Below are 16746 nucleotides of genomic sequence, written 5' to 3'. Positions count from 1 at the left end.
GCCAACATGGTGAAACCCTGTCTCTACTAAAAAATACAAAAATTAGGCAGATGTGGTGGCGGGCGCCTGTAATCCCAGCTACTCAGGAGGCTGAGGCAGGAGAATTGCTTGAACCTGGGAGGTAGATGTTGCAATGAGCTGAGATCGTGCCATTGCACTCCAGCCTGGGTGACAAGAGCAAAACTCCGTTTCAAAAAAAAAGGAGCTGTAAATATTAACAAAGGGGGTCCTGACACATGTGTACTGAACAAACGTATGTTACATGTGTCCCATGTTCACTGTGGGGTGGAGATTTGACAGTTAAATGCATTACTGCTGGGCATGGTGGCATGTGCCTATAGTCCCCGCTACTCAGGAGGTGGAGACAGGAGGGTAGCTTGAAGCTAGGAGTTCAAGGCTGCAGCGCACTATGATCGCACCTGTGAATAGCCACTGCACTCCAGCCTGGACAACATAGTGAGACCCCACCTCTTTAAGCATGAAAACAAGACCCTGTGCATCAAAAGGTGAAGCAGGAACATGAAGGTACTCAAGTACAGCTTCTGTAAACCAGACAGAACCAGTCCATGCTCTGTGGTCTTCTTATCAGGAGAAAGTTACTGAAATCTGTGTCTTTACCAATCAAAGCTGTAGTTATGGCTTTGGAGCAGGAGCAGGGGGTCTGTTAGGGTCTGGTGGTGGATGAGCTGCAGTTGTTTTAATATTATTGATCTCAAGGCCCGTGCTTGTTGAGCTGCTAGAGAAAAGGAAAAATCTCAGGCAGCTGGGAGCGGTGGCTCATGACTATAATCCCAGCACTTTGGGAGGCTAGGGTAGGAGGACTGGAGGACTGCTTGAACCCAGGGGTTTGAGACCAGCTTGGGCAACATGGCAAAACCCCATCTTAGCTGGGTGGTGTGACACATGCCTGTAGTCCCAGCTACTTGGGAGGCAGAGGTGGGAAGATCACTTGAGCCCGAGAGGTTGAGGCTGCAGTGAACTGTGATTGCACCACTGTACCACTCCAGCCTGGGTGACAGATTGAGACCTTGTCTCCAAAAAAAAAAAAAGAAAGAAAAATCTTGTGGCAGTTAGAACATAGCTTATTTTTTTAAGTGTAGGGGTCTTAACCCTTATCTGCCATGACCTTAGCTCTTGTTATAATTTGGTATCTTACTGCCACTGAGAATCTGTTCTGTCAGTTGTAAGATCTCTATTTTAACATTAATTTTTTTTTGCGGGGGTGGGGGACGGAGTCTCACTCTGTCACCCAGGCTGGAGTGCAATGCCGCGATCTCGGCTCACTGCAACCTCTGCCTCCTGGGTTCAAGTGATTCCCCTGCCTCAGCTTCCTGTGTAGCTGGGATTACAGGCATGGGCCACCATGCCCGGCTAATTTTTTGTATTTTTAGCAGAGATTGGGTTTTGCCATGTTGTCCAGGTTGGTCTCAAACTGCTGACCTCAGGTGATCCGCCCACCTTGGCCTCCCAAAGTGCTGGAATTACAGGCATAAGCCGCAGCGCCCGGCCTAATTTTTAACATTAATGCTGGTCAGTTGTGTCTACACCACCAAAAGGAAGTCTAATGAGGTGTGTCTGACTCCCATCCTGTCATGGCCGGGAACTCAAATTTTAAGGTTTCTCTGGGGTCCTCTTGGCCAAGAGGAGGCCCATTCACTGGTTGAGAGGGCTTAGGATTTTATTTTCAGTTTTCACAGTTAAGGTGGAAGCACCTTTGTATTCTTCCCAAAAGTCATCACCATGATGGACAGAGGGTTTTTATCCATCAATTACTGCTTTTGCTTTTGGGCACATAATAGGATACCTCTTTCTTGTCCCCTTAAAGTTAGGTTTGGGCCAGGCACAGTGGCTCACACCTATAATCCCAGCACTTTGGGAGTCCGAGGTGGGAGGATCACTTAAGCCTGGGCGTTCAAGACCAGCCTGGGAGTTCAAGGCCAGCCTGGGCAACATAGTGAGATGCCGTCTCTACAAAAAGTAAAAAATTTGCCAGGCATGGTGGCACATGCCTGTAGTCCCAGCTACTTGTGAGGCTGAGGGTAGGAGAATCGCTTGAGCCAAGGACATTGAGGATTGAGTGAGCTGTGATAATGCCACTGCACTCCAGCCTGAGTGACAGAGGGAGACTCTGTCTTAAAGAAAATAATAATAATAATACATCTATCACCTTGACTGGATGGGATGGCTCATGCCTGTAATGCCAACACTTTGGAGGCCAACGCAGGAGGATTGCTTGAGCCCAGGAGTTTGATACCAGCTTGGACAACATAATGAGACTTTGTCTCCACTAAAAATAAAATAAAATAATTAGCTAGGCATGGTGGCATCTGACTGTAGTCCCAGCTACTCGGGAGGCTACAGTGGGAGAATTGTTTTAGCCTGGGAGTTTGAGGCTTCAGTGAGTGGTGCTCACACACTGTACTCCAACCTGGGTGACCGTGAGACCCTGTCTATCTGGGGAAAAAAAAAAAAAGTTGGGTCTGGCCATTAGGCTTGCCAAGGTGAAATATTGAGAGACAAAGCAATTTGTCAGGCTCTCGTTCTCTCTGGTGTGACATCTGGTTGTTGCTGGTCAGCCTGGTCCCAGAGTGAGATGTGAACTGGAGACTCTGCTAACCCCTGATGGACATGTAGCCCAACCATGAAATAAACTCTGTTATAAGCCACTAAGACTGGGTGTTATTTATCACAGAGGCATGGACCTAACCTATCCTGACTGATAATATGAGTTTGGTGTTTGTCCTTCTATTCTGTGCTGTTATGTTTTTATCATATATATAAATATCCAAAACCAATATATTGCATTGTTTTGGTTTTTAAAAATACATGCACAGCTTCATGCTGTATGGACTGTCCTGCAAATTGCTTCTTTCACTCAATGTTGTGGGTTTTTTTTTTTTTTTTTTTTTGAGATGGAGTCTCATTCTGTCACCCAGGCCAGAATGCAGTGGTGCCACCTTGGCTCACTGCAACTTCCATCTCCCGGGTTCCAGTGATTCTCCTGGCTCAGCCTCCTGAGTAGCTGGTACTACAGGTGCCCACCACCATGCCCGGCTAATTTATATATATATATATATATATATATATATATATATATACACACACACACACACACACACACATATATATACACACACACACACACACACACACACACATATATATATATATATATATATATATATATTTAGTAGAGATGGGGTTTCACCATGTTGGCCAGGGTGGTCTCGAATGCCTGACCTCAAGTGATCTGCCTGCTTCAGCCTCCAAAAGTGCTGGGATTATAGGCATGAGCCACCCCGCCCGGCCTTAATGTTGTGTTTTTGAGGTCTATCCATGCTGTTTTATATATCTCTAGTTCGTTGCTGCTGTTTGTAGCATATCCCATTGCCTAAATTTTTATTATTCTTTATTCCTTCCTCATGGATATTTAAAGCAGAGCTAATTTTTTGTGATTGCGAACAGTGCTTCAGTGGATGTCCTTGGACATGTCTCCTGGTGCACATGTGGGAGAGTTTCTCTAGGGTATATTCCAAGAAATGGACGTGCTGACTGGGAGGACATGCTCATTTTCAACTTTACCAATTGCCAAATTGCTCTCCAAAGTGATTGTATCAACAATACTCCTTCAAATTCTCTTTTTTTTTTTTCTTTTCCCATCCACTGCCCCTACACGTTACAAACTGGCCCCATTTTTCTCCTAAACCACTTCTGGCATCTCAGCCGTCCCCTACAACTCTCTTCCCATCCTTACTCTCACTCCAGCTCTTTTTTTTTTTGAGACGGAGTCTCACTCTGTCTCCTAGGCTGGAGTGCAGTGGCGCAATCACGGCTCACTGCAACCTCCACCTCCTGGGTTCAAGTGATTCTCCTGCCTCAGCCTCCCACCTAGCTGAGATTACAAGCACACGCCACTATGCCTGGCTAATTTTTTTGTATTTTTAGTAGAGACGGGATTTCACCATGTTCGCCAGGCTAGTCTTGAACTCCTGACCTCAGGTGATCTGCCTGCACGCTCCAGGTCTTGCAAAGCCTGAGAACTGGTATGGCAAGGGCAGAGTGAGAGCAGGGAAGAAATGGAGTCAAGCTGAACAGAGACTTCCACATCATGAGGGTGGTGGGAGGTGGGGAGGAAGTTCTGAAACCACACACATTTATCATTGTTATTGAGTCAGACAGACAGTGCCTGCTGACATGTAACTTAACTGTCAGGCGTTGCCAAGGCACAGTAGGGTTGCAAAGGCTGAGTGTCCACTTCCTCCCAATGAGTCAGGAAGAACCCTTGGATAATTCTCCAAAATAGTTTCAGAGTAAAGGGCAGTGGGATATATGTAATTTCATAATGTGGCTGGCCAGCGGGCCCCCAAGGGACCTCTACTCATCCTCAGAGGGAGGCTGGGAGCTGTGATGACCCAGTTCTCTCCACACATGGGCAGCAGAGAGTCAGGGAATCTTGCCTAAAACTGCCAACATTCAATTTTCCTTTGTTCAAATCTCCAAGTCTTATCAATTCAAGTCTTTTAAAACCCATATAGTCAATAACTTAATTCTTTGAATAATGATTAGAATGTCAAGGCCAATAATTTTTTGCTTTTGATTTCTAAATCATGAAAAGCCAACAATGCATTTTTCAAGAAGGCACAATGTCAATACTTCAATTCCTTTTTTTTTTTTTTTTTTTGAGACGGAGTCTCACTCTGTCACCCAGGCTGGAGTGCAGTGGTGCAATCTTGGCTCACTGCAACCTCCACCTCCCGGGTTCAAGCGATTCTCCTGCCTCAGCTTCCTGAGTAGCTGGGATTACAGGCCCACCACCACGCCTGGCTAATTTTTGTATTTTTAGTAGAGACGGGGTTTCACCATGTTGGCCAGGCTGGTCTTGAATGCCTGACCTTGTGATCTGCCCTCCTCAGCCTCCCAAAGTGCTGGGATTACAGGCATGAGCCACCCCGCCTGGCTGGTTTGTAGAATTCTTTATATATTCTGGACATAGGTCAGATGATTGAGATCAAATGTGAATCTGGGCTGGGCGCAATGGCTTGCATCTGTAATCCTAGCACTTTGGGAGGCCGAGGCAAGTGGATCACTTGAGGTCAGGAGTTCAAGACCAGCCTGGCCAACAGGGTGAAACCCTGTCTCTACTAAAAATTTAAAAATTAGCTGGGTGTAGTGGCACTTACCTGTAGTCTCAGTTACTCAGGAGGTTGAGGCAGGAGAATTGCTTGAACCTGAGAGGTGGAGGTTGCAGTGAGCCAAGATCATGCCACTGCACTCCAGCCTGGGACACAGAGCAAGACTCTCTGTCAAAAAAAAAAAAAAAAAAAAAAGGTGAGGCCGGGCGCAGTGGCTCATGCCTGTAATCCCAGCACTTTGGGAGGCCGAGGTGGGCGGGTCACCTGAGGTCGGGAGTTTGAGACCAGCCTGACCAACATGGAGAAACCCCATCTCTACTAAAAATACAAAATTAGCTGGGCGTGGTGACAAATGCCTGTAATCCCAGCTACTAGGGAGGCTGACGCAGGAGAATCACTTGAACCTGGGAGGTGGAGGTTGCAGTGAGCCGAGATCACACCATTGCACTCCAGCCTGGGCAACAAGAGCAAAACTCTGTCTCAAAAAAAAAAAAAAAAAAGGTGAATCTGTCAAACTTTCTTTTGTCAATTAACATCAAAGACGTAGTGCTATCCCAGCACTTTGGGAGGCTGAATTAGCTGGGCGTGGTGGTGGATGCCTGTAATCCCTGCTACTCTGGAGGCTGAGGCAGGAGAATTGCTTGAACCAGGAAGGTAGAGGTTGCAGTGAGTCAAAATCACGCCACTGCACTCCAGCCTGGGCCACAGAGCGAGACTGTCTCAAAGAAAAAAAAAAAAAAACACAGTGCTGAGAAATCTCGTTCTCTGCCTGGCCAACATGGTGAAACCTCATCTCTACTAAAATACAAAAATTTGCTGGGTGTGGTGGCGGGCACCTGTAATCCCAGCTACTCAGGAGGCTGAGGCAGGATAATTGCTTGAACCCAGAAGACGGAGGTTGCAGTAAGCCGAGATCGCACCATTGCACTCCAGCCTGGGCGACAAGAGTGAAACTCTACCTAAAAAAAAAAAAAAAGAAAAGAAAAAAGGAATCTCATTCTCTAAAATCAGAGACTGTCAGAAACTTTGCTGTTTGAAATCACATCAGTGAGAGCAGAACATCCCACGCTTCTCTAGTGGGTCAGAAGAGCCAGGTTTGATACAGAGACATAGCCTGTATCTACCCAGATGCAGAGCTTCAGATGAAGAGTTTTTGGACACAATAGTCTATATTTGTCTTACCTTTGTGGTGTCCAAGGAAACAAGACTCTGAGTCTGATTCTCAGCCCACGCCAGATGTTAACCCCTTTACACATTGCCAGCTTTGCTTTGCGCCTATCAACATGGCTTCATTTCAATTTCACCTAAACTCCAACCTCCCCCAAATCCTATGATAATCCCATTTCTTCTTTTGTTTGGTGAGACCCTCCACAGTTTCTCTGGTGTGTTGTCTCTCTTGCTACATCAAGTTAATAACCCTAATTTTGTTAAACTACAGCTATATCCCTAGTGGTCTTTATCAGATTGGATTTGTCATAAAATTCAGGCTTTCTCTTTTCTTTTTTTTTTTTCTTTTGAGACGGAGTCTCACTCTGTTGCCCAGGCTGGAGTGCAGTGGTACAATCTTGGCTCACTGCAACCTCTGCCTCCCGGGTTCAAGCAATTCTTCTGCTTCAGCCTCCCAAGTGGCTGGGGTCACAGGCATGCACCACCACACCCAGCTAATTTTCTATTCTTAGTAGAGATGGGTTTTCACCATGTTGCTTAGGCTGGTCTCGAACTCCTGACCTCAGGTGATCCACCCGCCTCAGCCTTCCAAAGTACTGGGATTACAGGCGTAAGCCACCATGCCCAGACCATTTTTTTTTTTTTTTTTTTTTTTGAGACTGAGTTTTGTTCTATCCGCCCAGGCTGGAGTGCAGTGGCTCAATCACAGTTCACTGCAGCCTCAATCTCCCGGGCTAAAGCGATCCTCCCACTTCAGCCTCCCAAGTAGCTGGGACCACAGATGTGCACCACCACACCAGGCTGATTTTTAAAAAATTTCTGTAGAGATGGGTCTCACTATGTTGCCTTTGTTGGTCTCAAACTCCTGGGCTCAAGGGATCCTCCTGCTTCAGCCTCCAAAAGTGTTGGGATTACAGGTGTGAGCCACCACGCCCAGCTGCTCTGTTCCTTTACTCACTCATTGATCCATTCATTCAGTGTTTGTCCAGCCTATGCTCAGTTTGTTGTTGTTGTTCGTTTTTTTTTGAGATGGAGTTTCACTCTTGTCGCCCAGGCTGGAGTGCAATGGCGTGATCTCAGCTCACTGCAACCTCCGCCTCCCAGGTTCAAGCAATTCTCCTGCCTCAGCCTCCTGAGTAGCTGGGATTACAGGCGCCTGCCACCATGCCTAGCTAATTTTTGTATTTTTAGTAGAGACGGGGTTTCACCACGTTAGCCAGGCTGGTCTCAAACTCCTGACCTCAGGTGATCCGCCTACCTCGGCCTCCCAAAGTGCTGGGATTATAGGCGTGAGCTACTGTGCCTGGCTCCTATGCTCAGTTTTTTTTTTTTTTTTTTTTTGAGACAGAGTCTTGCTCTGTCACCCAGGCTGGAGTGCAGTGGCATGACCTCAGCTCACTGCAAACTCCGCCTCCCGGGTTCACGCCATTCTCCTGTCTCAGCCTCCCGAGTAGCTGGGACTACAGGCACTTGCCACCACGCCCGTCTAATTTTTTTGTATTTTTGGTAGAGATGAAGTTTCACCGTGTTAGCCAGGATGGTCTCGATCTCCTGACCTTGTGATCTGCCCATCTTGGCCTGCCAAAGTGCTGGGATTACAGGCGTGAGCCACCGCGCCCGGCCTATGCTCAGTTTTAAGTACTGGGGTCATGGTGGTGACAGGGCAGACAAAGTCCTTAGCTTTGTGGACCCTGCCTCTAGTGGATGAGATAGAAAATAACTAGGTAATCACAAAAACAAAGTAACAGGTTATAAAGGAATTGGAAAGGTGCCCGGGGTCCGGGGATAGAGGAGGTGGGCAGAAAAGGAGACGCTACAGTTGAACTGGAACCTGGGTGAACAGATCTCAGGAAAGAGCACTGCAAGCAGAGATCAGCAAAAGAAGTGAAGATGAGGCCGGGTGCGATGGCTCACGCCTGTAATCCCAGCACTTTGGGAAGCCGAGGTGGGTGGTTGGGAAGCTGAGGTGGGTGGATCACTTGAGGTCAGGAGTTCGAGACCAGCCTGGGGAACATGGCAAAACCCTGTCTCTACTAAAAATACAAAAATTAGCTGGACAGGGTGGTACAAGTCTGTAATCTGAACTACTTGGGAGGCTAAGGCAAGAGAATCACTTCAACCCAGGAGGTGGAAATTGCAGTGAGCCGAGATCATGCCACTGCATTCCAGCCTGGGTGACAGAATGAGACTCTGTCTCAAAAAAAGGCTGGGCGTGGTGGCTCACACCTGTAATCCCAGCACTTTGGGAGGCTGAGGTGGGCGGATCACCTGAGGTCAGGAGTTCGAGACCAGCCTGGCCAATATGGCGAAACCCCATCTCTACTAAAAGTACAAAAAATTAGCCGGGTGTGGTGGCTCGTGTCTGTAATCCCAGTTACTCGGGAGGCTGAGGCAGGAGAATCGCTTGAATCCGGGAGGCAGAGGTTGCAGTGAGTCGAGATCACACCGTTGCACTCCAGCTTAGACAACAAGAGCGAAACTCCGTCTCAAAAAAAAAAAAAAAAAAGAAGTGAAGATGAACTTGTCAGATTTGCAAAACAGCCAGAAGGTCAGTGTTCTTGGAGCAAACTGAGTGAGCAGGAGGGTGGGGAAAGATGAAGCACAAAGGCTGAATTTTACCTGGGATGATAAAATAATCTTACACAAGCCTAAACGTATATACTTTCACATAAATTTATGTACCTATGAAATTGGAGTTGCTCTGGGACTCAAGTGGCATCCTTGCCCCAACCCCTGCTGTTTTCTGAAGCATTCCTAAGGAACCTTAGAGTGTGGGAGAGAGAAACAGCAGGAAGTTCTTAACCTAGTCCAACCCTTTTCTTTTACAGTTAGGGAAACCTAAGCTGAGAGAGGAGATGGAAACCTGGTTGTAGGAGTGAGTGGGGAAGGGTTCACGGTCATTCTGGTAGGTAGGAGTAGCGCCAGAGCAAGGAGTCCTGGTTTGTGAACCACCAGCTGGCCGTCTAGGAGTTTACAGACCAGCAGCGGCAGTGTAGACAAAGGGCATATCTTCCTTTCCCCAAGGACATTGGCTCTGGAGCAATAACCCAGCAATGGGGGCTTTGGGGTGTCCCTCTTAATCCGGTAGCTCAGCCCATTCGGATACGCCAGCTGGAAAGAGAGAGGCAGAAGTCAACTGAGTACCTCTCTCTAACAGCTTAATCCCTCCCCTTCAGGGTTAAGATCGGGGCTGCAGTGGTTAGCATCTCTGCTTCCTCTAGCCGGCTCTGTCATTGAACCTGTGTGATCAGACGCAAACCAGATCAGTATGACTTCAAAGCTTCATCTTTGAGATGGGGTCTTGCTCCCTCGTCCGGGCTGGAGTGCAATGGCGCAATCTCGGCTCACTGCAACCTCCGCCTCCCGGGTTCAAGCAATTCTCCTGTCTCAGTCTCCCGAGCAGCTGGGACTACAGGCGCCTGCCAGCACGCCCGGCTAATTTTTGTATTTTTAGTAAAGACTGGGTTTCACCTTGTTGGTCAAGCTGGTCTCGAACTCCTGACCTCAGGTGATCCACACGCCTCTGCCTCCTAAAGTGCTGGGATTACAGGCGTGAGCCACCGCGCACGGCTAAAGCTTCAGTTCTTAACCATCAGGCGACAGTGCGTAGTCTGGTAGCAACTGGAAAAGTCCTGCTGAGATTTAGCCTCCCATACACACAGAGTCCCACCCCGGACAGGCTGTATCAACCCCCCACGGCCATATGCCCACTGCTGTTTGCGTACAATGAGGCGGGACCTATAGACTGTATCCACTGACTCATCTGGAGTGATTCCGCGGGGCGCCAATACAAGGACCACTGTCTCCAAACAGCAGCCAGCCACCCCTCTCTCTTGGTTTCCTTCCTTTGAGTGCTGCAAAGGCTTAAGGGTGTAACCTCAGAATGGGGCCCTGACTCAGCTGTGGGCGAGCTCCTAGAGTATCTTAATTCCTGCTTCATCTCTTTCCATTTTGCAGTTGGGCAAACTGCGGCTCAGAAAGACAAAGAACTCCGGAGCGAAAAAGCTGCTAAGAATGTATCCAAAATTCCGCACGGTAAGGACTGAGGACGGTCAAAAGACCACCAAGAGTTAAAACCATGAAGCTGCGGAGTACCGCGGAGGCTAGAGAGACCCGGCCCCCCCCCCTTTCCAACCTATGCCCCTCCTTTTAACTTCCGGGCGGGGCATGACTTCCGGTTCCCGCGCGGCGCTCCAAAGCTTGGGGAGTGGTGGCCTCCCTTTCCTGGAGTCATTTGTGGGAGTTAGGGTCTTATCCTGATCTTTCCTCGTCCCCCGCTCCCCCGTCCTCCGAGGTGGCAGCTGCGTAGGTGAACGTTCCCCCTGTCCCCTTCCTTCTCCTTCCTAACCCGCGTACGCTTGCTCGCGGCCACAGTGGCTGCCTGCCCCAGGAGCGGGGAGTCCCTGCCTTTGGGGTAGGGAAATGATTGAAATGTGGGACCTGCGGGCTCCTCGGGCTGACTTGGACCTCATTGCAGCTCTGGAGGTGGACCTCGTCCTGGGACCCTAGAAGCCCATTTCCGCACTCGGGCTAGGCCTTCGGAGCCGCGGCAGCATAGTGGGAGGAGTCGGGCTCAGCTCCCCCCCACCGCAACCGGGATTATTTTTATCGGTTGAGTCATCGCACTACCTTTCATCCTTGTGGCTTTGGGCAAGTCCCCGCCCTCCGAGCCTCACTTTGCTTATCTGTGAATGGAAATAACAGTGTCTACCCCATGGGCTATCGGGAGGATCAGTTGTGAGGGAATGCAGTGTGGGGTGTCTGGCCGGCAGAATTCCACAAATGGTAGCAGCGGTTGATGTCACTGGAGGTTCCTGGGGCAGTAATTTATCAAGAGTTTATGATCCTGAGCTAAGGATCATACGGAGGAGGATCTGTGTATAACGTTCGGCACAATGTTAGATAGGAAGTAAGGGCGCAGTGCACTGGAGTTCTTTTTTCTTTTTTTTTTTTGAGACGGAGTCTCGCTCTGTCGCCCAGGCCGGAGTTGCAGTGCCGCGATGTCGCCTCACTGCAACCTTCTCTGCCACATGGGTTCAAGCGATTCTCCTACCCCAGCCACTCGAGTAACTGAGATTACAGTCGCACGTCACCACGCCTGGCTAATGTTTTGCATTTTTAGTAGAGACGGTTTCACCATGTTGGCCAGCCTGGTCTTGAACTGCTGATCTCAGGTGATCCACCCGCCTCGGCCTTCCAAAGTGCTGGAATTATAGGCATGAGCCACTGTGCCTGGCCTGGAGTTATTTTTTCTCACTGGGTTTTTGAGCAAAGAAAAGGAGTTATTAACTGGTGAGGATAAATTTGTGTTTGGTAAGTCGTCTTCTGAAGCTGACAGGATTTATAAGCCGGGTAAATTGTGGTGCTGGTTCATCTTTGAGAGCCAGCCTTAAGAATTGGCCCACTGACTGCCGGGCGTGGTGACTCACATCTGTAATCTCAGCACTTTGGGAGGCCGAAGCGGGTGGATCACCCGAAGTCAGGAGTTCGAGACCAGCCTGGTCAACATGGTGAAACCCTGTCTCTACTAAAAACATAAAAATTAGCCAGGTGTGGTGGTGGGCGCCTGTAATCCCAGTTACTCGGGAGGCTGAGGCAGAGAATTGCTTGAACCCAGAAGGCGGAAAGGTTGCAGTGAACCGAGATCACACTACTGCACTCCAGCCTGGGCGACAGAGTGAGACTGTCTCAAAAAAAAAAAAAAAAGAAAGAAAAAGGCCCACTGACAGTCTGTTCCTAGAAACCTGGGTTGTAAAGACGTTGGGTGCTGGGAGCTAGAAGAAGTAATAAAAGGGTGTTTTCCTAAGTGGGTTAGGGGTTTTCACTCAGAAAGGTTTTTGGGCAGGAGGGGAAAGCCTGAGAAGTTTTCTTCCTCTTGAGTTGTTATAAAAGTAATACATGTGTGTAGTTAGAAAACAATGCAGAAAGATGGAAAATGAAAAGTGTTTCCCCCTTCTACTGTTTCTGCCCTTCAGAAGTAAATACAATTAATTTCTTTGATAACTATCTATTATTTGGATATATCAGGTTTTATTTATTTATTTATATCTGTATTTATTTATTTTTAATTTCCTCAGATAGGGGGGTCATACTACACATCGATCAGGACCTTAGTCATGTTGTGATATGGACAGCTTTCTTACCAGTACTCATAAGCCTGCTTCATTTTTTACGTGGCGGCACCACTGAGTGGTTGACTGTACTTCAGTCATTTCCCTGTTGATGGTCACTTAGGTTGTTCCCAAGATTTTGCTTTCCCACAATGTTTCACCCAACCTTTCTTGGACGAAATATTTTAGTCCAACTCACCCTAAGTGATTCTGCTTTTCCCTATTCACCACCCTAGGTTAGTAACAGCTTACTTTGTGGGATGAGCACACCTTATTAACTGAGCAAAAACCAAGATAATGTGAGAAGAATTGGTGTACTCCCAAGAATATCCAAGCTGCTGGGTCTAGAATCAATTAAAGTCTCCTAAGAAATGGGTCAGGGAACCTTTAGAGAAGGGATGACTAGGTGCTGGGTGCACGGCAGCTAGTCAGCGTTAGTGATTGTTGGCTTCTGTCAATTGTTGCTCAGGAAACAGATTGGAGAGATTCTCTGAGGTGGGAAGGATTTTAAATGTCAGCTCTCCTGCTATGTATTATATGTCTGGAAAGGATTAGTTCTTTGAGGGAAGAGAGTATTAAAGAAAACAATGGGCCGGGCGCGGTGGCTCACACCTGTAATCCCAGCACTTTGGGAGGCCGAGGCAAGGCCGGTGGATCATGAGGTCAGGAGATCGAGACCATCCTGGCTAACATGGTGAAACCTCATTTCTACTAAAAATACAAAAAAAATTAGCTGGGCCTGGTGGCACGCGCCGTAGTCCCAGCTACTCAGGAGGCTGAGGCAGGAGGATTGCTTGAACCTGGGAGGCAGAGGTTGCAGTGAGCCAAGATTGTGCCTGGGCAACAGAGCAAGACTCCGTCTCAAAAAAAAAAAAAAAGAAAATGATGATCCTTGAAAAGTGACTGCATCATGGGGCTGTACCCTAATGTGAGAATTAATTTGGTCATTTCTGTTATTTGAACTCTCTTGTTTTAAAGTTAATTAACATAGGATGTGTTTTCCTGTAAATAACTCCTCTTTTGAACTGGGGCCCTAGCCCAAATGAAGCAAAGGCTTTTTTTCTGGCATTTTACGGGTATTTAATTTGCCTCCCGCCCCGCCCCGGCTATAGCTGGTTTGATAATCCTGGAGCTCTCAAATATCCAAAGGGTTGGAAGTGTACTCTATTAGGATTTTGACAAGTCCCATACACTGATCAGAGGTGCTTCATTCTTGATCTTAACCTGGGTTCTTTTTTTTTTTTTTTTGGAGACAAGGACTCTGTTGCCCAGGCTGGAGCGCAGTGGCGTGATCACGGCTCACTGCAGCCTCTACCTCCCAGTAGCTGGGACTACAGGCATGTGCCACCACACCCAGATAATTTTTTTTTTTTGTAGAGACAGGGTTTTGCCATGTTACCCAGGCTGGTCTCGAATTCCTGGGCTCAAGTGTTACAGCTTTTTTTTTTTTTTTTTTTTTCTGAGATGGAGTTTTGCTCTTGTTGTCCAGGCTGGAGTGCAGTGGCACGATCTCGGCTCACAGCAACCTCTGCCTCCTGGGTTCAAGCGATTCTCCTGCCTCAGCCTCCCAAGTAGCTGGGATTACAGGCACGCGCCACCATGCTCAGCTAATTTTTGTAATTTTAGTAGAGACAGGGTTTCTCCATGTTGGTCAGGCTGGTCTCGAACTCCTGACCTCAGTTGATCCACCCACCTTGGCCTCCCAAAGTGCTGGGATTACAGGTGTGAGCCACCATGCCCGGCCATAATTTTTGTATTTTTAGTAGAGATGGGGTTTTACCATATTGGCCAGGCTGGTCTTGAACTCCTGACCTCAGTTGATCCACCCACCTTGGCCTCCCAAAGTGCTGGGATTACAGGCGTGAGCTACCTCACCTGGCTTTCTTTTTCTTTTTCTTTTTTTTTAAGAGCTCTCGCTGTGTTGCTCAGGCTGGAGTGCAGTGGCTATTCACAGGTGCAATCATAGTGCACTGCTCCTTTGAAGTACTTGTTAATGTTTGCTATTCTTTAATCATGATGAAAGAGATGGAGGGAGGTAGAAAGTCAGTAGATTAGATATAAATGAACTGACCTTATTCTCCTCTTTTAGCTCCTCTTCATAAATTGCTTTGTAGACATAGCAAATGTTATATAAAAATAGTTGGAGGGGCCAGGCGTGGTGGCTCATGCCTATAATCCCAGCACTTTGGGACGCCGATGGGGGCAGATTACGAGGTCAGGAGTTCGAGACCAGCCTGACCAACCTGGTGAAAGCCTATCTCTATGAAAAATACAAAATTTAGCTGGAGGTGGTGGCACGTGTCTGTAATCCCAGCCACTCAGGAGGCTGAGGCAGGAGAATTGCTTGAACCTGGGAGGCGGAGGTTGTGGTGAGCCGAGATCGTGCCATTGCACTCCAGCCTGAATGACAGGGCAAGACACTGTCTCCAAAAAAGAAACAAAAATGGTTGGAGGAAGCAAACACCCATGATTTTAAAGCCCTCTCCCAAGCAAATCATGTGCATATGCAATTCTTGTTTCAACATAATGTAAAATACTTCATAGTGAGAGACAAAATGAATGCACGATTCTCTAGCAAGGCCAGTATTCTTCAATCGGCTTTGAGAACCTACATTTCTTATTTTGGTAAACTACTGTCATGTTTCCTCAGTTGTGTTAATTGATCTACCAAGAAGAAGACAAAAATAGAGTTTCTAGTAGCTTTATTAAGAAACCCTGTTAAGATTGGAAGGCTGATGGAACCTGGGTCTGGACCAGATCCGTGAGATCAGAGTGGTTTAACAGCTTTTATGGTCTGTTTTTGCTGATTCTTACTTTTCTGTTTGTGCCTAGAAGTCTGGAACGTTTTTTCTTAGAGTTCCAGAATTGAGACTGAAGTGTACCCAGAGACACAAAGAAATACAGAAGTCCAGAATGATCAAATGAGATCACTACCCAATGAAATGATGGGCCGAGGAGCCAGAAGTTGTCCTACTACCTGCTTTCCAGGTCCAGATTCCACGAGAGCCTTCTGGGCTCCCACCAGAGACCCTCAGTGAAGACTCTGTTGAAGACTTTAAGACCATGCTAGAAAGCCTCCCGGCAGAGGTTCAGGAAGTTCTGCTATGAGGATGCAGCTGGCCCCAGGGATGTCCTCAGGCATCTCTAGGACCTTGCTGGACGGTGGCTGAGACCTGATATCCACACAAAGGAGCAGACTGTGGAAATGCTGGTGCAGGAGCAATTCCAGGCTGTCCTGCCTGAGGAGCTCAGAGCTCAAGCACAGAGATGTCAGCCTGGAATCAGAATCACTGGCTAAGTCTTGCTGCTTGCTTCTTGCTCAGCCTACATATGAGAAGTCAACCAAGCGTTCTCTTGGATGCAAGATCCAACTGCACCCATGAGAAATCTGAACTTCCACTTTCTTTGAGCTTGTCTTTGGTTGTAATAAGAATCCATCAAAACCCATGTCTGGATCTCTCCTTTGGCTGAGGCAGCTTTATTTCCTACAGAAAGAGTTTCTCTGTCCTCTTGTTAGGACAATCAGCCTGCTGCTTTGGGCTTTTCCAAGAGCGTATTTTTCATCTGCTGGATGCCTCTTTTTTTTTTTTTTGCACTTTGTGACATGCTTTAATATATTTTTTTTTATGTATCCAAAGAGGTAATCAACTTTAACTTTCAGAATTCATGAATCTTGGTTTGGTGGCATGAATGAAAGGTTATGTAACCCCACCAGTAACTCATTTGGGGTGCCCTTGAAATATTAAAGTTTGGTCCTCAATAAATACGTGCTGTGGTGATTAATCAGGTTAGCGCTTAGTAGTCAGCAATTGGAGACAGGTGAGATAATTATCAGGTGTAGATGAGAGCTAGCGATAAGAACTATGGCTGTGGTGTTTGTTGTGCTGGGAAATAGGAACAGTCCTGGCCTTTGTATTCAAAGTCAAGATTTAGATTGGACAGAACTGAGAAAGGGGTCAAACGGTCATAAGAGGTAAGTAACCTGTACACAGAGCTGTTTGATTGGCTGTTTCACCATGTCCATCACCTTTGTTCTATAGCTTGCCTTTCTGCAAGAGAACTTACTGTAAAGCTCCCCAACACTACTGTGTTTTGCTTTTTCCGCAACAGAGGTCATCCTTGTTTTTCTGTGTGTGGAGACCTGTTCTGTGGCTAACAGCTGACATAGAGCAGTAGCTGTGTCTGTGACAGGCAGGGTAAACAGCAGCTGCCTTCCCGGCACAACCCAGTTCGGAGGAACCTGTCTGCCTCTGTGGTCTGGCTCCGGGACTTGTAGCTCTGCTCCTTCTCTAACAAACTTGGTGCCACTTCAGAAACCGCTTTTGGTATAGGGAGTG

The 16746-nt window shown here is 47.5% G+C and overlaps 1 long non-coding RNA gene across 1 annotated transcript; it reads left to right on the top strand.

Moving 5' to 3' along the window:
• The first annotated feature begins 10406 nt into the window (after positions 1 to 10406).
• On the top strand, positions 10407 to 16173 carry LOC134729784 (uncharacterized). The gene is made up of 2 exons (XR_010111213.1): positions 10407 to 10608; positions 15242 to 16173. It is a non-coding gene; the product is annotated as an uncharacterized LOC134729784 (long non-coding RNA).
• The last annotated feature ends 573 nt before the right edge of the window (positions 16174 to 16746 follow it).

The sequence above is a fragment of the Pan paniscus genome, chromosome 1 (assembly GCF_029289425.2).
Source record: "Pan paniscus chromosome 1, NHGRI_mPanPan1-v2.0_pri, whole genome shotgun sequence".
Taxonomy (NCBI): domain Eukaryota; kingdom Metazoa; phylum Chordata; class Mammalia; order Primates; family Hominidae; genus Pan; species Pan paniscus.
Note: the sequence above shows the minus strand (reverse complement) of the source record. Positions and strands in the feature narration are given on the sequence as shown.